This window comes from Ursus arctos, unplaced genomic scaffold, assembly GCF_023065955.2.
Source record: "Ursus arctos isolate Adak ecotype North America unplaced genomic scaffold, UrsArc2.0 scaffold_30, whole genome shotgun sequence".
NCBI classification, from domain to species: Eukaryota; Metazoa; Chordata; class Mammalia; order Carnivora; family Ursidae; genus Ursus; species Ursus arctos.
In genome coordinates this window covers 29,230,395-29,256,222 of record NW_026622986.1, presented here as the reverse complement: position 1 = coordinate 29,256,222, position 25,828 = coordinate 29,230,395, and positions in this window count along the sequence as shown.

Sequence of the window (25,828 nt, the reverse complement as noted above, 5' to 3'; positions counted from 1 at the left end):
TCCCTCTTCCTCCTGTCTTCATTTATGCCCTTGCATGTTGTAGTAAATATGCAGAGATTTGGCCTACGGCATTATTGGACTAATACTGATATCACTGAGTAGAATTTACGTTTTAACACTTGACCTGACACAAACTCTGCTTTCTCTGAATTATTAAGTCCATATTGTACAATATGTACCAAAATGAAAGCAGAAATGTTTAGAGTATATTAAGTTTAAAATACTCTAGTTTTTTTTCATTTTTTCTTCACTAAATGAAGAAATTATAGATTCACTCCATAAACATATATTTAAGGCTTTGTACCAGGATATGCACCAAATATGGAAAAAGTAAATAGTGATTTCAGCTTATAAACACTTTCACAAGGGTAATCAATAATTTAAGATGGATAGGGGCGCCTGGGTGGCACAGCGGTTAAAGCGTCTGCCTTCAGCTCAGGGCGTGATCCCAGCGTTCTGGGATCAAGTCCCACATCAGGCTCCTCCGCCATGAGCCTGCTTCTTCCTCTCCCACTCCCCCTGCTTGTGTTCCCTCTCTCGCTGCCTGTCTCTATCTCTGTCAAATAAATAAATAAAATCTTTAAAAAAATAATAATAATAATTTAAGATGGATAGAGCAGGGTAGTGGTTAAGAAAACTGGTTTAAGACTCAGTCCAGTGTAAGTACATATCTCTGCTTTGCTGCATACCAGATGTGTGATGCTGGAGAACTTGTTCTGCCTTCCTGAATCTAGGTCTAATCATCCATACAGTGGAAAGTGTAACCTCTCTGTCATGCTGTTATCAAGAGAATCACATAAAATAACAGATGTAAAGCAATGAACGTATTGCTTGAAATGCTGCAGTGTTCATAAAGTCTGGCTTTTTTTGTTATTGTTTTTGTTTAGGGATTGCCTTTAGATTGAAATTTACTTGGAAGAAAATCTTTTAACCTGACCTGTACATCTTTAGGCCCAGAACTTCAAGCTCCCTTTCCAGCTATGATGCAGTAAAAAATTATCTGAAATGACTCTAGCTGTTTTTTCTGGATTGGCCAGGAAGTTGCCTGAGAGACCTAGAGATGTCTCCTTTCCTAGTAGGAGGGACTGCATCCAAGCTCAGAGTCCCACAAAATGCGAGATGCCTCCCAAAGTAAGGCACTACAAAATCCTATTTGCCAAATGGACTTGAAGTGCTGGGCAGCTGACATTACCAAGCAAATCCATCAAACAGCTGATACCCCATCTCCAAACCGCTGGTGTCCCAGTTGCCTGTGTATTGCCCCACTGACAAGGCTGCTTTCTCTCTCTCTCTCTCTTTTTTTTTTTGGTCCAACAAAAACAGTAAATGACAGGGAATGATAGTCCTCTAGTGGAACACAGACCTACACTACAGGAGCAGAAGCCATCTAGACCTCGCATTCCTCTCCGTGGGATGATAATCCAGTCAGAGGATTTGTGTCTTCTTTTCTCTTGCTGACTGAGCTTCACCAGTTTTCCTTTTTCAGATAAACCCCATGCCGTATGATGATGTAGAGTTCACATCAGAACCCCAGGTGGTGGCTCAGAGGGCCTCACCTGACACAATACACAATTCATTTTTCACTTTCCTCATGGATTTATTTTCAGTTTGCCAAGATTCCTAATGGGAACGATAACAAAATTGGCAGCAATCCTGGGTTCATCCCATTCTGCAATTTTACTATTAGAACTTTTTTTTCTGTCCTCTGAGGAATTAAAAAAAAAAAAAAAGCAACTTGATTACTATTATCATTTTAAGCATTCAGTTACATTAACAGGGTTTTTTTCTTCACAAAAAGTCTCTTGATAAAAACAATACAAATAATTTAGTAGATTTAGGAATGTAGTCTGTTCTTAGTTCTGTTATTCCTGTATTAATGCAATAACTTGCTTTTGCCTCATTATCCTTTTTTTTTTTTTTTTAGATTTTTTATTTTATTCATTCGACAGAGATAGAAACAGCCAGCGAGAGAGGGAACACAAGCAGGGGGAGTGGGAGAGAAAGAAGCAGGCTCATAGCGGAGGAGCCTGATGTGGGGCTCGATCCCATAACGCCGGGATCACGCCCTGAGCCGAAGGCAGACGCTTAACCACTGTGCCACCCAGGTGCCCCTTGCCTCATTATCCTAACGAGTAAAATAAAGAGTATGATTCTAATCAAGTTCACTATTTTGTTTGGAGATATAAATAATCAAACCTATTGTAACATATTTTTCTTGTGTTATAAAGACAATAATCTTTCTAACTTGGTGAAATATTTGTATCATGTCTATACATGTTTTCTTAGGTAAATAAGAGAAAAAGAATAGTGTAAAAAGCACAGGGCCTGGAGCTATAGTAGATAGATCTGAATTCTGCCTTTGCCAGTTCCTAGCTCTGTGAACTTTGACAAGTTACTTACTCTCTTTTTGTTTTCCTTTGCTCACTATAAACTAAGGATAAAAAGTGGTGTGAGAATTAAATAACTAATATGTGTACAAAGTGCTCAAAATAAATGCTATGCATTATAAAAAATATGAATATAATTGTGTAGTTGGAATTTGAATTCTTTACTTCAAATTAGAACATCAAGTCCAGTATTTTCCTTTTTTAACTTGTTATTACTAGCATGTAGGAAAGCTGCTGATTCCTGTGTATTTTATTGCTAGCTTTCTAATACAATTTCTTAGTAATTCTAATAATTTTTCAGTTGGTTCTTTTTAGCTTTCTAAGAAAGTAATTATCTGTTTACAATGATACTTACACATGCTTTCCAAAATTTATGCTCCTTATTTGTTTTTCTTGTCTTATTGCGTTGTCTGGAGCTTCCATAAGATTAGATCCTAAGAGCCTTAGACATGTGGGGTAGTCTGCATGTTCACAAATATTTGCTGCTTCTCCCTAGTCAGAATTATACTTTTACACTCCAGTGATTTCTGGCTTAGCTTTATGACTATTCTGGCTAAGGGCATGTGAGACATTATTGGAAAGAAGTTCTAAAAGCCAGATTTGATTCACTATGTTCTCTTTTCCCTTCCTTAAGCACTTATCAATACTCCAGACAGAGACTACTGCATTAGTCTGGCTTCTGAAGAGAAATCACACAGAGGAGAGCAGAGCTGTAGCAGACCCATGACAGGCATGTAGCATCAGTAAGAGGCAAACCTTTGTTGTTGTAAACCGCTGAGATTTGGGGGGCCATTTTTTACCATTGCATACATCCTTGATTTAATTTTTCTTTTTGGCAATCTCAAATTTAGTAGTTTTTAACTAAATTTTTTTCTTGAATTTCTTCTTTCTCACCAGATTAAAACTAGTCCTAAATTACAAACAAATGCAGTTATCATTCTTATTTTGAGCAAGTAGGACCACATTTAGAATAGACGCATAATTGACACGATGAGAAAACTGAGTGTAATTTATCATAACATTAAATCCTCTGGGGCACCTGGGTGGCACAGCAGTTAAGCGTCTGCCTTGGGCTCAGGGCGTGATCCCGGCATTATGGGATCGAGCCCCACATCAGGCTCCTCTGCTATGAGCCTGCTTCTTCCTCTCCCACTCCCCCTGCTTGTGTTCCCTCTCTCACTGGCTGTCTCTCTCTCTGTCAAATAAATAAATAAAATCTTAAAAAAAATAACATTAAATCCTCTGAACATGCAAGAAATAGTCTCTCTCCCAATCTTATATTTTTATCTAAATTAGATGAGCCAAGTCAGAGAATCACTGCAGGACATTCAGTCACTTCCACAGCCATTATTAGGCATCTTCATTGTGTTACTTTGAAAGACGTATTTTAAAAAAATCAGTGATTATCTTTGGGAGGTATAACTGGGGGCTTAGAAAATTTCTTTATGTCTTTGGATAATTTTCAGATTTCTCAGTGGGAATATATGTGACTTCTGTAATAAGAAATTTAAAATTTTTGCAAATGGCACCAAGAAGAGTTGGGTGTGAGATGGGTAAGATGGTGGGGGTTTAGAAATGAATTGATACCAACATGAAAGCAGGGAGGGCATTCAGGAAGTGGTGGCAGTTGTATAGGTGAGAGATGGTAGGCTAAGGCAGAGGCAGCAGGACCACACGATGAGCAGGAATAGGCTGGAATGGTTTTGATATACATTTGTGAGTTCAAATCAAATGTGACAGAATCTGGTGATGGACATGGGACATTGCTGAGTTTAGAAACGGGATTTTAAGGACAGAGAAGAGTTTAAGATGACACCCGTGGTTTGATTGAGGTTACTAGGTAAAACCTGATTGTGACTAACCAAATCACAATGAGGCAACTTTAATTTGAGATGACTGTGGGAAATATACACATCAAACGGAATAAATTTTTTCCATGTTAGGTTACTTGGTAGAATTTCTATGGGGTGTAGGCCATTGCTGCTCCTTGCATCTAATGACAGCGTCGGAGAAACTGGAGTTTACTTTAGTGAGGTATTTCTGAATATTTTCTGAAATAAACCTTTCCTGTTGTCCAGCCTGTCCTAAAAAGATTAATTTTACCTCTCTACAGGTTAAACTGGCAGCAGCAGAATACAGAGCTCTGGGTATATTTTAATATTCCAACATTTTATTGACATGGAAAAGAGGGAGAATATTGGAATTTATTGGTTGCTTCTTTTGGCCTCTGTGTTTTCTTCAGCCATCTATGCTTATAGAATTTTGGCCATAAAAGCATTTTCTTATTCAGAGCTGCAATCCTATCTTCCATTTGGGAATATCTGAGGGTGTTTCCCTCTATCTTCAGGGCTGTGGTAGAGCTTTCGAAAGTATCAAAATGAAGTCAGTTTTCCTTCAGTTGAGTTTAACAGTAGAGTCCTGTATGGCATCTATTTAAGAGGATAGTAAAGAAGTAGTTTCTCGGGCTTGGCTTGTAATGAGAAGCTGGGCAATTATTGGTCCGACATCTCGTGCTTCAACTCACTGTGTTACGTAGGGAAGGCAGAGAATCAAAGATCTTTTTCTGGGTCAGATGCTTAAACTCTTTGCTTCCAAATTCCTTTGTCTGTAAGAATGAGACCTGTATTGCCCTCCCCAACTACATTACACAATTGCTTTTGAATGTAAGTGTGATTACATACATGAAACTGTCTCGAACTCCAAAGCACTATACAAATATTGATGATGCTTATCATTTCTCAATTATCTCTTTATTCTTTCTCTCCTCTGGTCTGTTTAACAATGTATAGGAATGAATTCTGGACATGGAGAAGTACCATCTAGCTATAGAGAAAACAAGAGAAATATATTTTTGTTACTGGTTTGCACAATAGTTAAGTATCTAGTTAAAATCAGAGCTAAATGGGACCATTGTTCATGAATCTGTTCAAAGAGGAAGGGTTTTCATTTCTTACATGATAGATGTTATATCATGTATATTATATATTAAAATTTAATGAATACATAATTTAAATTTCATCTATAAGATTTAATAATATAATTGTAAGATACATATTATATAAAATTATTCAGTGTTATAATACATTTAATTTATTGACATATTGATATACTAATTAATTAAATATAATATTAAGCCTCTAGGATCATTATATAGAAAGGCCTCCATGACTTATAACTTACTCATTTTTTAAAATGTTCACTTTATCATCTATAATTCTTTTACCTAGCGAAAACCATTATTATTTTGATATAGATCTTGATGCAGCTTAGTCTTTTGTCTAAACACATTATTATTATTCTTTACATAAGTTATGGATTTTTTTTTTCTTAAATATAATTGGGATTATATTGTGTATACTACTTTGTAATTAAAAATATCTTTTGAAATTAATTACAGACATTTTCTAAATCATTAAGTATGGACAATGTAATCGCAAGTAGCTTCAGAGTATGGTTATGGGGTTATTTAATCAACTTCTTAATATTGACAATTTGGATTATTTCTGATTTGTATGTAAATTTGCACTATATATGTATGTGTATACATCCAGTTCAAGATGTATGTACATACATTTCTGCTGAGCCTCTTTGCAATTCAAATCTTACTTGGCACGTTGACATATTAAACAAGCACAAGTTTATCTGCTCTGATGGGCGCTAAAATCTCACACAGACTTTCCGGCTCTCTCTCTCCCCATGTCCCCTCTCATATTCCACCTTGAACCAGTGGCTTTGGAGAAACTGTGAGTAATGCATCAATATTCTCATTTGTGAATCCTAGTTTGCATACATGAATATTTCTTTAGGACGCATGCATATATATGGTCGATTTACCCACCAGGCTGTACCACTCCCAACAGCAGTGAATGAAATGCCGATTTTTTGCTCTGTATTATCTCTGAGCACTCTTTGTCGACTTGAATGGAAAGGCATGGCATATCCATACTGTTTTAATTTTCATTTCTTTAACACAAGTTAGGCTGAACTTTTTTGTCTTCATCGAGAGTTTTTATCTCTTCTTTTGTGAATTGCTTCTCACTATTATCTAAAATTTCAGATAATCTTATTATCTGAAAGTATGTTTCTAATTTGAAAATTATGTGTTGACATTTTAAATCCATATATTCAATTATTTTATCATTCTGTCATTTCTTCATTTATTTTGTTTAGGGGTCTTTCAGGCATGCGGGAATTCTGCATCTTTGTATTATAATTTAGCTTTTTCTCTAGAGATTTCTGTTTTGCTCAGAGGTTTAGTGCATCCTTCCCCTAACCCAAGATTACTCAGATACTCACCTATATTTCTTTGTTTTAAAAAAAATACTTGTCTTTATTATACGTTTAACTAATTTAAGCCATCTGGAATTAATTTTGCTTTAAAAGGTCATAGAAACGTCTTCCTCCCCCCAAATAATTAAGGCTTTCTTCTTCCAGGGTGATTTGTTGAATAATCTCTGTATCATTTTTTATTCTTATAGAATCCCCTCCCAGCTTCCTTTTGCTCAGAAATCGACTTCTTGATGGAATACTTCTGGATCATCCCGTCCGCCACAATGCCTCCCATCGCTTTCTCTCCTTCTGTCCTATGTTTTTCTACACCACACTTTTCATTACGCGACATTATACTTGACATTCTATTTGTCTGTTTATTGTCTGTCTCGCTCACGAGAATGTAAGTTCCATGAGAGCAGGGGGCTTTTGTGTTTGTTCACCACTGTATCTCTGTGTTTTGAAAAGGTCCGGCATATAGAAAAACACCTCGTATATAGTTCTTGAATAAATGCATACTAAAATAAAATGTACATTTTCTGCCTTTCATGCTATCTGACCTTATAAATACTTTCTCTCTTATACTTCATCTTTCTTCGTACAACCGATCCAGTAAAAGATGGAATAAATGACTATTTTACTGTCTGTACCCCTTTTGAGTAACTGAGTTCAATTATTGCTTATCCTGGATTTCTCATTTAAAAAAGAAAAAAAATTCTTTTTGTTGTTGTTGTTGTGGTAATAGAAGCTCTGAAGACCTTATATGTTGCAGTTAGATTTTGACTGGATGCTCTTTTAGTGTAGATTGCCAAAGTAGATGATATCAAATAACTTACTTTGTTATTTCAGATGCTCTTAAGAAAACAAAAGCAGCCACTTCTGTAAAAGGAAGTTTAACTTGTTTATATTATTTGTCTTTTTAAACTCTTCATAATGTAGTGTTATCCTAAGAGGCCCTGACCTTAATTATTTTTAATTTTATTTTCCATGGACGCTGTCCTTAAGCAACAGTTTGGCAGTTCAACAGAACTTTTCCCCTGCCAGTTCTCAGCCACATAAAATCATGATAGAAGGAAAGAAGGAAATTGGTCTGAGAGTCCCTGCAATGTTAACTGGCTGCCAAGCAGAAACCTAAATCTATCCTGAGTTTCCAGGTGCTTTCTTGGAGTGTTTGTTAAGCTGTACGGAGTCTGCGATTGGAATTCCAATGTTCTGCTGTCTCTGAGGCTAATTGGCTCTATATTATTACTGAACCCTGTGACCACAGCTGAATGCCACTTAGGAAAGGGTGAAGTTCACAATGCCACAAAGAACCGTATGCGATTTATTAGGGGTAAGGTCTAAATGCCCCTGCATAGACCTTTTCAGTCCTCTTCTAGATTAGTTGAGGAATGACTCTAATTTATCTTACTAATTAATGGATTTAGTTTAATTGCTATAAGTTTAGTTTGGTGCAGGGATCTGAAGACCTTAAGGCATGTGTACAGGTCCTACATCAGTCATGTATCTAAGTCAACCTGACATTTTAAGCAGCCTGTCTCCCCAAATGACCCTCCACCTGGGCCATCATTCTCCAAACAAAGTGACAGAGGAAAGGTTCATTTATTCTTTCCCGAGAAACACTCTTTGACGTTAAAGAAAAGGTGATTGAATCATAGGGTGAATCTGTGTACACCCAAGACAATTTCATCTGCCTTTCATCTGTTTTAAAATTGTTTCGCCTCGCTGTGGCAAGTTTTGGGCAACTTTCATAAATCTTGGCTTATTTCCCTGTTGGCATTGAGCCCTGGAATCAGGGACAAGGTTTTGTGGGGGAAAGCCATCAAGATTTGGGTTCAGGAGCAATAAAGTTCCTTGTTCATGCATGAGGTCTGGGAGCCTTTCAACCTTTCCAGCTCTGTGGATGCCAACGGTCATCTCCAGTGGGACATTGCAGGTGTAATCCTATAAAGTTGTGCAGGAAGCCAGGATATAATCAGGACTGTCCAAGGTAGGTCAGACCAGTTCCCAAGATGGTGGGGCCCATGGCCGATTGCTCAGAGCTGAAGAATATTCCTGTATTTCACCACCTTGGAGAGAAGTATCCCAGGGGAGCAAGAAGATACTGAGAAGTTAGTTCTCTTTCTGCCTCTTCTTCCTGTGTTCATGTCAATCTCTTCCTTCCAGAAAAGGCTCACTATGTAGAGACAGTATATAGATGGAGCACTTTTCCCATCGCTCCAAATAGGGGCGGAAATGGAGAGACTCCAGAGCTGGACAATATCTTTATTCCGTTGTGGCTCACAGGTCGCTGGGGACATGTCTATTTGCCATTTGGGGTAATCTAAAAAGATTTGCTCTTTTGCATTGAGCAAATGCTTAATCTAGATTGCTTATTGGGAGACACTATTTACTTAGCTCCCTTAGCTCCTGGGGCATGAGAATGTGACTTTTGGTTAGGGAAGTTAAGTTCCCGAGATAAGTTAGCAAAAATGGTTCCCTTAATGATACTTTCGAAACAAGCAAATATTCTTTTAGCATTTTAGAAAGTGCTAAATAAATATTTTGCTGTACAGTTCTCTGAGTTTTAACACATGCATGGATTTTCTTGTAATCACCACCACAAAGAGGATATAGAACAATTCCAACACTCCCTCAATATTCCATCATGATAACCCTTTGTAGATTCCTCCCCACCCTCTAGCTTTAATCTCTAGACTTGGCAAAGAGTTCTTAAATACGACACCAGAAACATTATTTCTAAAAGAAAAAAAATTAATAAGTTGGACTTCACCCAAGTTTAAAAGTTTGCTCCTTGAAGAATACAGTGTAGAATGAAAAGAGAAACCATAGATTGGGAGAAAACATTTGCAAATCACGTATCAAAGGACTCGATGTTCAAGGCACTTATGGAGAGAGAAGATCGAACAAAACATGATCTTTTCCTACAAAAAGCTGTAGGGGAATGGAGTAGAGATCAATATGAAAAAAAACTACATAGGAAGAAAGATTGATTAGTACTAAAACGCCAATGGTAATCAACAATGCGGGAGCACGGGAGAGAGGGAGGGGGCTCTGTTCCCGCCTGTGGGATTGAGCATGGCTTCGTGGAGGCGGGGAGACAGATGGGAAAAGGTGTTGTGGGGGAGGAAATCATGTGAGGAAAGCCATGGAAGTGAGAAAATGCAGGGCAAAAACAGGAAAATGCAAGTAGCCTACCCTGGTGAGCTCCCCGTTGTCGCGTTTGCATCGCTGATGGCAGGATGAGAATGAGCATTGCCTTGTGATATGTGCATGTGAACCCACACTGCAATATTTATACCTTGTAAAGCCATGGGGAAAAAAAGGCAGCCCTCTTGTAAGTAGCGTTACTGCTTAAGAATGGACTCACTGGTTCTGCTGAAACGTAGGAAACCATTAAGGGTCATTTAAAACCAACTGAAATGTCAGGGTGGTCTATTAGAAATGCAAATGTTAACTGCACTGTGATAAGCACAATAAACAAAACAATGAAACCAATTAGAAGGTACTTTTGAGACCTTCAGGCTTTGATTGGTTATAAAAGCAGAGGAAAAAGACGAAATTGTTTGACCTTGTTTATCTGCAGGTGAAGTCAATAATCTGAATAGTTTTGAAAGGTCCTAAATGTTTTGGGTCACTTAGACCCCTGCCATCAGCTCATTTGTTGTTACATAATCAGCAATTGGACCAGTCTTCCCAATTCCTTCTTCCCCGTATACCAACCTTCTTGGATATAAATGAAACATCAGCCTCTTTTCTACTGGGCAGAATTCCTGAAAGAACTGATTCTTTTGCTAATGATGGACAATTGAAATTAGCATACAATTAACATAAATTATGTTAAACAATGGGATCCATGGTAGGGTTAAAGGCTGATTTTTTTATTGTTTTATGTCTTTAATAAAAATGAGATTGTACGCATGGGAAAGTTCTGATTCATGTCATTTACATTCATTTCCTCACAGATATATTAGTTAGAGGTGACAGATTTTTAAAAACTTTGCATTTACATTTTTTTTGGTGTAGAGTTCTGTGTGTCTTAACATGTGCATAGATCCTTGTAACCCCTGCAACAAACAGGATACAGAACGATCCAACAGCCTTAAGGAATTTCCTCATTCTGAGCCCTTGTAGATAAGCCCTCTCCACCCTGGGTTTGGCAAGCACTATCCATAAAGGAAAAACTAGTTAAGTTGGATTTCATTGAAATTAAACATTTTTGCTCTTTGAAGAACACAGTGAAGAGACTGAAAAGACAAGCTACAGATTGGGAGAAAACATTTGCAAATCACATACCTACCAAGATCTTGTATCCGGAATAAAGAACTCTTGAAACACAACAGGAAGTAAACAAGCAACCCAGTGAAAAATGGGCAAAAGATTTGAACAGAGACTTCGCCAAGAAGATAAAGGGTAGTATGGGGCACCTGGGTGGCACAGCGGTTAAGCGTCTGCCTTCGGCTCAGGGCGTGATCCTGGCGTTATGGGATGGAGCCCCACATCAGGCTCCTCTGCTATGAGCCTGCTTCTTCCTCTCCCACTCCCCCTGCTTGTGTTCCCTCTCTCGCTGGCTGTCTCTATCCCTGTCAAATAAATAAAATCTTTAAAAAAAAAAAAAAAAGAAGATAAAGGGTAGGAAAATAAGCAAATGAAAAGATCATTAGTTATTAGGAACATATAAATTAAGACCACAATGAGATGCCATTACATGCCTATTAGAACTGCTAAAATAAAAAATACTGATGATCCCAAGGAATGATGGATAGTGGAGCAACTGGAACCCTCTTACGTTGCTGGTAGGAATGGAAAATAATACAGCTTCTCTGGAAAACTGAGAGTTTCCTCACAACTTAACTATACATCCCATATGACTCAGCGATCCCGCTTCTAGGAATTCATGTTAGAGAAATGAAAACTTAGATTCACACAAAGACCTATACATGGATGTGTATAGCGGCATCATTTATAATCACCCAAATCTGGAAACAACTCAAATGTCTGACAAAGGGCAGATGGAAAACCAACCTGTGGTTCATCTCTACAGTGGAATATCAGAAATAACATGGCCGAATCTCAAAATAATCATGCTGACTGAAAGAAGTTACAGTCCATTTAGCACTGAGGAGCAATCTCTTCCTTTAAGGAGTATCTCTTCTCATCCTGCTTATGACATATCTTGCTTCCCCTCATTCTCTCAGGCTTCAAATTGTTTCTCCTTTTTCATCCAGGGTGCTTCCATTCTGACAATCTCATTTGTGCATGTTTCTGGTATCTTTTGCTGCGTAAAACCACCCCAAACTTAGTGGGATAACACAACCACCATTTTATAATTCTCATGGATTCTGTAAGTTTGAAATTGTCTTCACCCTGAGAGCATGTCTTCCTGACCTGGGATTTAATCTTTGCGCTGAGGCCATTTCTTATATTGAGAACACTTGGCTAGCTGGCTAGCTGTTGAACTCCCTCCTAATTTGTTAGCTGTTAATTTCTTTCTGTTATATTTCCTCCAAATTATAGTCAAAAACAGAGTAACTAATTCTTTAGTTTACCTCTTTTACTCTCTGATTTATTTTGGGGTGTCAAAAGCAAGATGATACCCTCCACACTCTTCCTAAAATTCCCCCTTGTCTTGGTTGTTGAGTTTGTTAAGTCTTCACTTTCATTGAAGACCTCTCTGATAACTTCCATGGGGCCCATCAGGCTTCTGTCTATCAATCACTGGGCTCCAAAACCAAGGCTGCACATTTTAGATGTTGTTAGAGCACAACCCACTTGTAGGTACCAAATGCTGTTCCAGTTCTTGCCATCTATCAAACTACCCTAAACTGGGAGTTGTGAGGCCTGAATCATTTCATCATGCTCATGTATCTGTGGGTCAGGAATCAGAACAAGGATGGCTTGCTTCTCTTCCATGTTACCTTATCAGGAACATGGGATACCATTCAAACAGTGGGAAACAGGGAAGTGAAGTCTACTTACAATTCTGGGTCTTGGGTTAAGGTGACTTGAAGACTTGGTGCCATCTGACCTTCACCCAGAGCACCTGTATGTAGCTAGGGCTTCTCACTGCATGACAGCTGGGAACATCCAGTGAGTGACCATTCCGAAAGAAGCAGATAGGAGCTGCGTAACCTATGTGGTCTAGCCTTGGATATTACATGGCATTGTCTGCCCCCTGCCATTTGAGCCACCATCTTCCCTCCAGCCATTAAAGCCATTTGCTCAAACCATTTACAAGTCCTTCCAGACTCACGGGTAGGGGACCTAGATCTCACCTCTCATTGGGAGTGTCAAAGAATGGGGACTCATGGTTGAAAACTCCCACGGCGCCCATGACTGCACCCATCCCCCATGACTGCCTCTCTCCTCCCAGGTCAGTATCTCTGGTCTTGACTTTCTCCTGGATGGTAGATGCACAAGTCACATGAACTCACCAGCATCAAAAACAAATAGAAATGGACCCACCCAACATCCTATTTCAGAGCAATTTACCGTAAGAGAAGTACGTAAATTTCCTCAACATAAGGTGATTTAAAATACCAAAAAACCACAAGTAAACAAAATGCAACAATAAAAGAAACTGTGAAGTCAGCTATGTAGTTTAACCACTGGATGAGAAGTGGTTACCCTGAAATATGGTAAGTGAGAAGATTATGTAGCAATGCCTTTGAAATAGCGCATCAGGAAAAGGAAGAAGCATCCTGCCATGTGCGCTCCTGCTACAATTAAAAGCAAAAAGATGTACAATAAAAAATTGGAAGAAAATAAATTGGAAATACTATGTTGGACTAGGTGACATTATGGATGATTTATTATTCTGCTTCACTTCTCCCAATTTTCCTTTCTTTTACTACATGGCTTTAATGACCTAAAAATGTATTTTAAAAAATCAAAAACAAAACCAAGTGCCCCAAACTGAACTTGTCATTTCTCACTTCCTGCTAATCCCTTGTTTGTTTTCTTTCTTTTCCTGACTCTCACATAAAGCCACTACTGTGCTCTTAGTGGTCCAGGCAGAATACTTCAGAGTCATCATTCTGTCCTTTAAAAATTTTTTTTCACAGTCTCCACATATGATTAACCTTTGCATACCTTGAATTCTACTTCTCCAATATCTTTGCAGTGGATAATTATTAAATAATTAACGGAATAGATGTAAAATTACCTTTAGAATTATATAAAATTATACTAATATATACTGGATTCCAATCCCTATTTTGTTACTTATTTTCTAAGCTTGGGCAAGTTTTTCAAATCTTTCTGGACTTCAGTTTCTTCGTCTTTAGTGTGAGGATAGCATACTTGCCTTGGGTATAATTTCGTGAAAGTTAAATGATACTATATGTGTAAAAGCTAATACAGTGCCTGGAATATACTAGGCACTTAGTAAATGGTATTTATATGGAACGTAAGAATCTTTCTCTATAACCGCTTATACTCGCATGGTCCCTAGCACGTCAATGAGAAAAACCAAACGCACAAAACCATGCAGACGTTTAAAAGCAGGGGTATTCGCTGCAGTAACACTATGTAAATATTCTCGCTCACTCTCCAATATAATGACAAGCCAACCAACCAACCAACCTCACGTGCCTGCAAAACAGGTTTACCATCAGAAATAAGACGCAGAGAAGAATCAATAGCTTTTGGTCAATATTAATCTCCCATCAATAAAGGCCCATAGCTTTCCCTCTTTATGGTAATCGTCCCAATGATCTGCTTAAAGTCCTTTAAGTACTCAGAGGGGCCTACTGATAGCATCTTCTCAGGGCTCCTAGCAGCCGTGTCAAGGAGCACCCAGGAGCTGGGGCTGGTGTTCTCGAATGTGCTGTTTAAGTTGACAAAGGGTCCTCAAGCGTCACAGACACTAGCTTGTGTTTGTCAGTGGGTTCGCCAACAGGTCTGACTTCCCTCCCTCCTCTCAGGGATGAAGGTGGCTATCCTTTTTTCCTCTGAGACTTTTAGGGTTCACTGAGACAAAGTAGGCTCGGCTTACCACGTAAGCCAGCAATGCTCGGCATCTCACTGTACGTGCTCTGGAAGGCCTTCGACATTAAACAAATTACCCTGCTGGCAGAAGCCTAGACCCCTCTTCTCCTCAGAAGTCTGCTCATATGCACACTTAGAGCTTTTTGGCATTGAGAGCTGTTGTTCAGACAGTCCCATTTACCATATAGTAAAAATCCACTATTCTAGAGCTATCTTACTTCCTTGAGTGACTTGCCTTGTTCTCCAATTTAACATCAGGTTTGGGTTAGTATCCTTGGAGAAGCCTGGCAGAGCATGAGGGCGTGGCCTGTGAGATGCTCCGCCCCCTGCCTCACTACTCCTTGGCTTCCCTTTCTCTGCCGCAAACCTCCCACCTCTATGCCAGTGTAGTGCTTGGAGGCTAGGGAGACGGGAACCCTTGCCGAGCTCGGTGCTTTCAGTAACGGAAAAAACACACTTACTTTTGAAGCCAGGAACCCATGCGAGGCATTTGTAATTGAACAGCGATGCCCCCAGTCTAACACACACATACACACATAATCGTGCTAGAATTTAATGTCCAATGGGCTTGTCCATTTTCAAAATTGTCCTTTAGACATTTTACGGGCAGAGCAATTCAGCAATGTACAGGATATCTCACTTTCTATATGCCTGTATTCTATTTCAGTTAGTCGACCATATCTTTTTTTATATTTTACCCACACCTTTCCAAGTGGCACATGCGGTTTGAAATCATAATGACAGACATTACTTTGATGTTACTTTTTATTCTTAACTTAGCCATCATTCACAGCTGCTTCTGCTTCAACTGAACAAGGCACTTAAAAAAAAGGGAAGATACTATTTAAATTAAATTTTCATTGCTCTGTAACATATCAAAAGATTGTACCATTTCTGATTTACAGTTAGGATTGGAATTAACTTCAAAAGGCAAGAAATGGAAAAGTGGAGGCATATTCTTTCATGGTTATTACTGAGAAGGGAGAAGTGATGTAATGATAACAACAAGGTTTCTCCTCTTGAACAAAGGAGGAAATATGTATCTCTCTTGCACCTGTGTGTTTCTACCTGTTTAGAAGTTTTGTCCAGCTCTTAACCCTTTGGACCCATATCTGTGATGCGAGTCACTCCTAGGATGCAATCTGTACTGCACCCAGGATGGAACTATGGAGCCACAGAAATAAGAGCTTGGAGACACAGCAAGGGATTGAAAACGTCCAGTCTATTGTTTTCAGGCAAATGTAGTATTAACAGAACCATTTGGAGACATGACACTTCGTAGAGCTTACCTGGCCCATTTATACCTGGCTAGTGAGAAAGCCAACCTGGAACGAAGGCTTCCCATCCATCCTACTTCAGAATTCTTCCAGCTACTGCACAAGGCCCCAGTTTTGCAGTAGCAGTGCAAGAGGCTCCTTGGGAAATGGTTGATCTGGTGGCCCCAAATTCTGAGAGCCTCTGGATTCCCTGTGTACCGAGTGTTGACTGCCCCCTGCCCACAGATCCCTTCCCTTGTCATTGAGCCTCAGGCCCTGAATCGTGCTGCCCTACCAAGCACAGCTTCCTGAGCCCTGTTACCACGAGGCACTTGTCTGTTGCTGTGGTCTCATACTTGGTGTTCCCAATCTCCAACCACATCCTCTTTGCTTCTCTTCTCTTCCACTTCTTTCCCTTTTGCTTCTTCTCAGTCTTGTCTCCTTTTGATTCTTCTCCCTTGATGAGACTCGTCTGCCTTAAAATCCATGCCATCGGCCACGCAGGTAACACCCTCACTAAAACCCAACGCTCCATCCGCTGTCCTCTCAGACACTGTTTTTATCCCCCGATGACCTCTACCACCGGTTTTGTCATTTGCTGCCCTGAGAGCACACATCCTCTTAACTTTTCTGGGCCCTAGGTGCTTTGCCTTTGGGGGTCTTCTCCTTCATTAAAAAAATATTAAAACTCATATTTTATGACTGCTTTGGTATGAAGATGTCTATACTCTTCCTTCCTAAAATGTTCATTTTTTTTCCCCTCTAATCTTAAAAAAAAAATTAAAACATTCTCATGGACCCCTGAAAGTATTAGAGGCAGTCGGTTCTGTATCTACTCAGTCTGATGGATAAGTTAGACCTGGGGTCAAGCCACAGCAAGGTGCAGAATTAACTTAAAATGGACTTTGAGAGTGTCCAGGTGATCATCTGATGTTTATCTCCTAGTACTCCCTGTTGATACCTGAGATTTCCCTATTCCCCACATGTGTGTATGTCTGTGTGTTCACAGAGCATAACTCATCGGCCTTCTTACACTTCCTCCTATAGATAAAATTAAACCCCTTGTAAGGTCAATTATTCCCTTGTCTGATTCTTACGAGTCTTTCTTTATACCCAACTTCTCACTTTCCCTAAGGAAGAGGTGTCACCTCATTTCTTCTTAGTCCTGAATTTTACCCTGTGCCTCACTTTTTACCCTCAACCCCATCCGTTGGAACCTAGTCCCTTGCAAGGATCTCTTTTCTCTTTACTGGGTTACCACTGGCTCCTCTTCCTCTGTTCCCCGACCATCACAGATCGTTCTTACCGACAGTGTCCCTAGTACCTACTTTCTCATATTTCTTCTCTATCCCTCTCTCTTACATTCATACTTAAATTTCTGGTTTATTCCATTTGTTTCCATGTCCTCTTTACCACTTCTTTTCTTGGAAGTAAATTGATTGAGTCCCTAAATTATAATGCATGCTTACGCTACAGATCAGAAAATACTGCATGTATAATAAAGAAAACAGACTGCCTAAAATCCTGCACTTAGGCTCTCTCTTGAACTGCTGCCACTGTTTTCATCACTTATCTACTCTGTTCTTAGTTTATTTTCAAAGTCAATATTGACTCTGTTTTCAAAGAATAGAGACTGGCTTAAATTTTACACACGTCCACGTGCCTTGGTTTCCACTGTGTATATTGTTAGGAAACACGGACTGAAAAGACAAGAAGGACCAAAATAGCTACAATCTCTGTTTTGCTCATGGATTTAATTGGATTTCTTGGCTGTTGTCTCCTCCTCCCCCTCCCCCTCCTGACTCCTTCCAGGATTTTCTTTCTTCATGTTTGCTGGTTACAAAAGTCCTATCATGACTGTAGGCTTCAGTTCCCACCACCAACTGATGGGTCCCAATTCATATCCTTGAGAAAGAGATTCTGATTGATTCCACTCCGACTTTTCTTAGTTCTCTTTTTAGAGGGCGGGCAGTGAGGAGGTGATGTCCAAGTCACAGTGTGAGCCATAGGTTTTCTTCTTACTTTCTGATTCCCTCCTACCCAGTTGATGGTATGGCCTCAGACTCAATCTTTGGAATCCTCCTATTGCCTCTTTATCCTCTTTTCCTATAGAATTCTTTCCATCTGACTTGTCACTTCATTGTTAGTTTCCCGGATATTGAGGCAGAACGATCATTCCCAAGCAACCCCAACTTGAAACTCAGGATTCCTTGTGATATTTCCCTTCCATTCTCATTCATCATACTCCTTTTTGTCTAATTGGTATCTTTGGCATTTCTCACTCACACATACACACATGTATGTGTACATGTTTTGTTGAATGACAGAACTTGGAGAAGGAAATCAGCAAGAGGTATATTTTTATTTTCTGTATGTAGCAAATGAGTGCCTCAAATCCTTCATGGTTTAATGGGAATGTTTGGTTTGGAGCAAGAAAAACTTGATTTCAGTTCTCAATTTCCTATCAACTAATTGGGTAACCCTGGGAAAGTCATGCCCTCTCTGGATCTCAGTTTTATTATCTATGAAATGAGCCCAATAGTATCTTATTTGCCTGAAGGGAAGAATTATGCAACATAATCTCTTGAAAGCCCATCAAACATCATCTGATGCAACAATGACAATGAGTGGGTGAATATTTTTAATTTACAAAGACTATTAATTGCTGGGTTATCACTTGAAAATATATCATCTCCACATAATGTCACTTATGGGACTAATTCTAATTCCAATATAGATACATATGGATACATCAACATACATGGATATACACAGATGGATATATGGATACACACATATATTTTGTAACAACAATTTTTGGGTGAGGTATGTGTTAACTTTTGGGTCACATCATGTATTTTATATGTTGCTAAAATCTACTAAACATAAATGTTAGAAAGAATAATTAATGCTGAGTTTATAGTTGTTTGGAAAATGTTTATCAAAATGTTGGGTCAGTTAGAACATGGTTTGGTTTCTTGGTTGTAAATATCAGATTGTTCCTAAATAGAAATTTTCTACAATTTGGAATTCAGTTATAGAAACATTTAACAGGTACCTACAGTGTACAAAGAACATAGAAAGTTGAATAAAACACTGTTATTGCAGAAAGACCAGACGCAAATGTGAAATAGGACTGAATATAAATGGCAAAAGATTAAAAAAAAAAAAAAAAAAGAACCAGAGAATTCCAGAAAACCCATTCTTTGGAAATATCACAAAAGACAGGGAAATCATGTGGTATTGGGTGATTTCTGATTCTGATTTTAAAATTCATATTTATCGTAAAGAATGTATACTTGACACATACTGCCAAAAGTACTTTCTACACTGGTTATATTATTTTATAAGCCCCAATCACTGTGTAGGGAATTGTTAATTTCCTCATGCTCTTTCAACATTAACAACTATCCAGTTTTTATCATTTCAGATGCTCCTTCTCTAGGCCCATTTTACCCTTGGAGTGTTGGTATTTTATTTATTGACTTACGACTATTTTGTATCTTCAGGTTGCTATTGTGAATGATAACCTGTTTTGCCTTATATTTTCTAACTGGTGTCTATAGCTTACATGGATGCTGTCGCTTTGGGGTTTTATAAAGCTTTTTTTTTTTTTTTTTTTTTGGAGCAGTTTTAGGTTTACAACAAATTGGAGGGCAGTACAAAGTTTTCCCATATACCCCTCCCTCCTCCCAGCCTCCCCAACGTCACCAGACAGAATGGAACAAGCTTTTTCTTTTCTTTTCTTTTTTTTAACCAAGGACAAACCTTCATTTTACATCATAATCACTCAAAGTCTATAGTTACCTTAGGGTTCACTTTTGGGGTTGTACATTCAATGAGATTGGATAAACATATAATGACGTACAGTCACCACTGTAATATCATATGGAGCAGTTTTACTGTCCTAAAAATCCTCTATGCCTCCCCCTCACCCCCTGCCTGGCAACCATGGATCTTCATTGTCTCCACAGTTTTGTCTTGTGACACATGCTTTTAATTAATCACCTTACTAAACACTTTCATTTTGTCTAATAGTTTTCAAGCTGATTCTAGGTAGGGAAACATACATCTCTAAATAATAATTTTATCTTTTCCTCGATATATATAGATTTTTTATTTATTTTCTTGTCCTATTTACTTGTCTGAAACTCAGAAAAATATTAAGCAACAGTCAATTCAATGACATTTCGTCTATTTCACTATTTAGTATGTTAAAGAAATTTTCTTCTATTCATATACAAAATCAAAAATAGATATTAATTTTAACCAAGTATCTTTGTGGCACCCATAAATAGTAGAACAGTATGTGAAGAACAAAACAAAACAAAACAGGATACAAAATAATACATAAAATGGTTACCTGTCTGATTTTTTTTGGATAATTTTCCATTTTCATTTTTAACATAATAAATAAGTATCATTGTGGTAAAAATTAAAAGATATCACAAGCATTCTAAGGTTATTAAATATTCTTTAAATGATGCCTTTATGCGTTATGTGATACTACCTTTTGTATTTATTGTAATTTAATTAATTGTCTGTTAATGGACTACTTAGTCTATTTTTTTCCAATATAAATTAAGCTGAAATGAACATCCATATACATGAAGATTTATGTACATTAATGATTCTTTCCTTTGGACAAGTTCTCAGAATGATTTTACTAGGAAAGAGTATAAATCTTTTAAGACCGACTAGATATGTTGCCAAATTCCCTTCCAGAAATGCTATAAATTTCAGTTCTTACAAGCAATATATGAAGATACCTACTTTCTTCATCTTTGCCAACATGAGGGTATTAAAAAAAATTACTCCTTTAATTTTTGGGGAATCTAATGGGTAAAAATTCTTTCTCATCACTGTTTTCTTTGGCCCTGCTTCAGTTTTTAGTGAAGTTAATCATTCTTTTATATGCTCATTGACCACTAAAGCTTTGTTTTCTAAATTGTGTATTCATATTCTTTGCTTTTTTATTGTTAAGTTCCCCTCCCCACACACACATACCCTGTGAAAAACCCTATAATACCCCTACTTTATTCTTATTCTTTTATATTTTTGTTTCTTAAATTTTACTCTTTATTTGAGGGGTTAGAATTTTGATAGCTGAATAGAGTGAAGAGAGAAGAGGTAGTCAAAAGAAAGAGCACAAATAAAAGGCAACATGTGGGGCTATGTAAGGTATTTGGGGAAATGAAAATAGAATAAATTGTGTACCTAGGTAACAGCTGATCTTGAAGAAGGAGCGGTAAATAAGAAGGAAAGAGATTCACAGCCATCTAGCACAAGGGCAGATCTTTCTAGTGAACTTCTGATCTATATATCCAACCATGTATCTGTTATATCCACATGGATGTCCCACATCGTACTTACATTGACACTCACTTTAGACTTACACTCGTACTCGTATCTACGTGACCAAAATTGAAAACCCGTAGTCATCTCCCCAAGTCTACTTGTGTATTTCCAGTGTCAATGACAGCACTCTCCAGAGACTGCCTAAGCCAACAGCCCAGTGCTGCCCTGGACTCTTGCCTGCCCAGCCCACATTGCTGCATTAGAAGAACCTGCCAGTCTCATCTCCTCAAGAGCTCTGGAACTCTCCAGTTCCCTCCATGACACCACTACCGCCGTGGAGAACCATTCATTACGTTAAGGCAGATTACTTTCCTCTCTCACCCTAATTGAAGCAACAGTTTCCTACTGGGTCTTCTAGATTTCCATCTTGTTCTCTTCCAAGTTATTCTTCTTAGAGCAGCTGTGGTGGATTTCGGCAATGGAAACCTGATCACTTTAAAAAATCCTAGAGTTGTTACCGATTTCTCTTAGGATAAAATCCCTTAAATGTTTTCTGGTCATCCGATCTGAGATAACTCTCCAAACACTCTCAAGCCCATCTTTGCAATTAATTTTCTTCGTCGTATTTACTTGTTTTTATGCAGAATTGTGGATTTGTTTGCTTTAAAAAAATTTCTTTAATGGAAATATAGTTAATGTACAGTGTTACATTAGTTTCAGATGTACAATACAATGATTTCAGTTTGCTTTTTTAAAATATACTATTTTGGGCTCTCTTTACTAAAATGTAACATTCATGAGAGCCAGGACCGGCTCCCTCTTTCATAACTGTATTCCAGCGTGTAGGAAGGTCGCTGGCACCCAGTGGATGCCCATGAATATTTGTTAAATGCTTTGACTATCCTGCTACTTGCCGCTATTAGGATTTATTGGTATTTCTGCTTTCTCAGTTCCACAATCTCCACTCTCTTTTACCTTAGCTGTTATTGATCTTTTTCCTGATTCCCTTCTCATCAGTTAGTGGGTTTCCCTAACACCCAGTATATTCCCTTGTCGCAGCATAGATCACCCTATGGGATAAATGTCTCTTTTCCTTGTCCTTGTGGGAGACAGTAAGCTACCTTAGAGGACTTATGTCTTATTTATCATGGTATCCCAGGACTTGGCAATGTGTTGGGCTCATCAGAGAAGCTCAATACATACCTACTGGAAAAGTAAATAATCATACATAATATTTATGTTATCATCATTTGTCATTCACAAATATCCTTATCATATTTACTACATCACAGAAATGTGCATTATGAGCAATTGAAACAAAAATGGTTAAATTATACAGAATATTTTTAAGAAAGTATAAAAATAAAAAAAAGTTATAAGTACATTTCTACTGCACGTAGTTAAAAATAATATAAAGGGATAGACTTCAATTATCTAGAAAATTCCTTGACAATATTGGCGAGCTAAGTTATTATTTAATAATTCACGTGATTACTTTCTTTTGTAATGAACATTATATTGGCTCATTTCTCTATTGTACCCTTAAAAACAAGGACTAAACTAAGGTTTCGGGGGCTGGGGGGGGGGGGCGGGTGCTATATCCAAGAAGTACTTGCCTGTTGGAAATAGACTTTCTTCCTTCCAACATTCTGTTGAAACCCGTTTTATGCATTTTCAAGATGTAGTTATTTCTGTGATTTACCTGCTACATTTTTCTAGGTCAAGATCTCTACCTAGTTGGTGAAATTTGATCTTTAGCTAATGAGCTGAATTTCATTTGCATTCTTTAGCTTTTTAAAAAAAAATTCTGCTCTGAGTCGGTCAATCAAACCTTTCTTTGGGAGGCAGGCAGGCTTGAGTAGAATGTCCTCTGAACTGTTTGGGGTGGCTGTTGTAACAGCCTGGAGTTACATGTGTAGATGGGCATCGTAATAAGATCAACGGCAATGAGGGTCAACGCCATGCAACAACATGGCAGAAACATCATCCCACAGAACTATAACCACTGATTTGTTTTGTTATTTAAGATACAAAAAATACCCCCCCAACACCCACAACTGCTGTTTCCATATACTTTTTGCCCTCTTGGAGACGTGTTTCTTCGACCCTTGGCAAAGGCAGAAAACGCAGTTTTATTGTTCAGAACAATTAACACGCCTTCTATTTCAACAAAGAAGACCGCTCCCCCCCCCAGAGGTATTTATTTATTGACAATTTACTTATCAGGAAACAAAACATGCGACTTGTTTGCAATTCTCCATTTGATTGGATAAGAAATATCAGGGGGAGAAGACAGATAAATAGATTGATAGCATCTTTTAAAAGAATAATTGCAGTCATCAAAGTTAACATATTTTGACAGGTTAGTATATTAAAAGCCATTAGAAAACAGCTGTTTCGCTGTAGGGAATTTCAGTCTTAGGCTGAATCCAAAGATACATGTTGGTATTTATTCAGTAATCAATCATAGAAAGAAAAGACCTCAAATTTTAGTGGGAAGTTTTTATTTTTATCCCTTTCCTTACTCCTGGTCTTTAAACCTGCACTGAGAGCTATACATGCCAGGCTAGAGCTCATCAAAAGCGGGCAATCACAGCTAAATCAGCATGCAAAATGCCACTCAACCTTGGGCCTTTATTAAAATTTGCTGGGACTCAATTTGAGATAGCGATCATTCTTATTAAAAAGCAAAATGTAAGATAGTTTTTTTATATAAATCTCTGGATGGAATGGAATTGTTAATCAGCATAGGCTGATGTGATTTCTCTGTTGCAAATCCTGCCGAGGGCTCAGAAGTGGCACATTACCATAATTCGTAGGCTAGAACTGGCAGCTGAAAAAGACCTGCAAGAATCTTTAAAATGCTTAAGCAAAGCTGCAAGTCACAGCAAAACAACACAGTGAGAGCTGCTACCCGGGGTTTCTGCCGTTATGTAACCAAGTTTTGGCCTCTTCCTCATCACTTGCTTTTCTCGATGCTGCGTCCCTCGCTAGGCGTTGTTTATAAACAACGTCTCCACAGAGCTTTTCTGCGCGGCGGAATCCATCCATTTACCGTGTCCTGGGTTCGCCGTGGAGCTGCATAGAAGGAGCTAGCGTCTTCCTCTGAGTACAAAAAGGGGAGCTAATCAGTTAGCCACATGGCACTTAATGCATTGTCTGTCTCCCCGACCGTATCCTCTCTCCCCGTTTGACATCGCCCTCTGTAATTTTTGTACTTGAAAAAATAGAGCAGCTTCCAAAAGATATAGAACTGTTGGGGGATGCACAATGGCTTGTTTATCGAATGCCTATTTTTCACCTCCGGAGAATACCGTTTGATGGGGGGACCGACCCTTAGACTGAGTAAAGTCAGAAACTTGTACCATTTTTTCCCCACGGAGGGAGGGTGATTGTCTCTCTTTCACGGGAAAACTCATGGCTTACCCACTAAGAGATGTTGGCATAAACTGCAATACACGTGATCGGGTACGTGATGGAGGAATTGGCCAACAAAGTCCAGCCACTTTGTGGGAACCAATGGCGGCCTGGCCGACCTGTAAGAATTCCCCAGAATTTTCTACGCGCTTATGTACTGGCAAACGAGACGCGCCTCCTTCTCAAGAAAAGTCCGACTCACTGGGTCATTTGCAAGCCGAACTGCTTCCAAATGAGGATGTCTGCCGAGGAGACTGGGGGCCTGAGTTAGGGAACCCCTCGGTGTTCTGGGGCCTGCAGGTGTCGTAGGGGCTAGGGTAGTATCTTTCTCTCCATCTTTGGGGTTGTAGCTTTGAATTCATTGTGTCATTTGAACGCTTCACTACAGAACAGTGAGAGGCTCAAGGTTTTCATCAGGAATCAAGGATAGTGGTAGAGTCAGTGGTAGAGTCGAGCTTACTTATCCTCCACCAGAGTCCAACGGATACACTTCTGGACGCGGAACAGTCCGAGCAGGACCCTGGGTGGCCTCTGACTAGAGTCCTAGCACTTCTTAGGGTGCATTCAAATGCACCTGTGTTCGTGGACCAGCGCGCGGGTTTGAATGAACAGCCTTCTCCCTTCTGTCATGGTGGCTCGTTGGCTCACCCTGCGTAGGCTCCTCGGGTGTAGACTCAGAGCCCATGAGCCTTGGATGCAGCAGGGCGATGTCTAAAGTTCTGTTAGGAAATCCGAATGAGTTCAAGTTCGAATGGACATCCCTGAAAGGTGTTGGCAAATTTGTCAACTAGTGTTTGGGAAATCTGGTGGGCAGATCGTAACGGGAGCACGTTAACACACTGGAAGGAAATTAAACCAGAGCCAGGGAGGAGACCCGAGCCAGATTCAAGTAGCTCTTCTACCTAATGTGTCCTTTTGACATCCCATCGGAATCCTTCATTAAAGCCAGAGAGCTGGAAATGGTTTTCTAGTTAAACACGGCAATCAGATTAAACAGATTAGATGATTCACGTATTTTCAAGTCCCAAAACACATTACGAGGGCATTGTTTCCGAGCGCGGGCACCGGGGGCTTCTAGCTCCCCGCGCGTGCCCCCCAAACCTCTCTCTGCCGTCTCGTCCTGTGCGAGGTCTGCGATTGCTCGGCGACAGCGCGCACAGCTGGACCTCACATCCCCATTTGCAGTGGATGCTTCATCTGAAATGCTGGTAC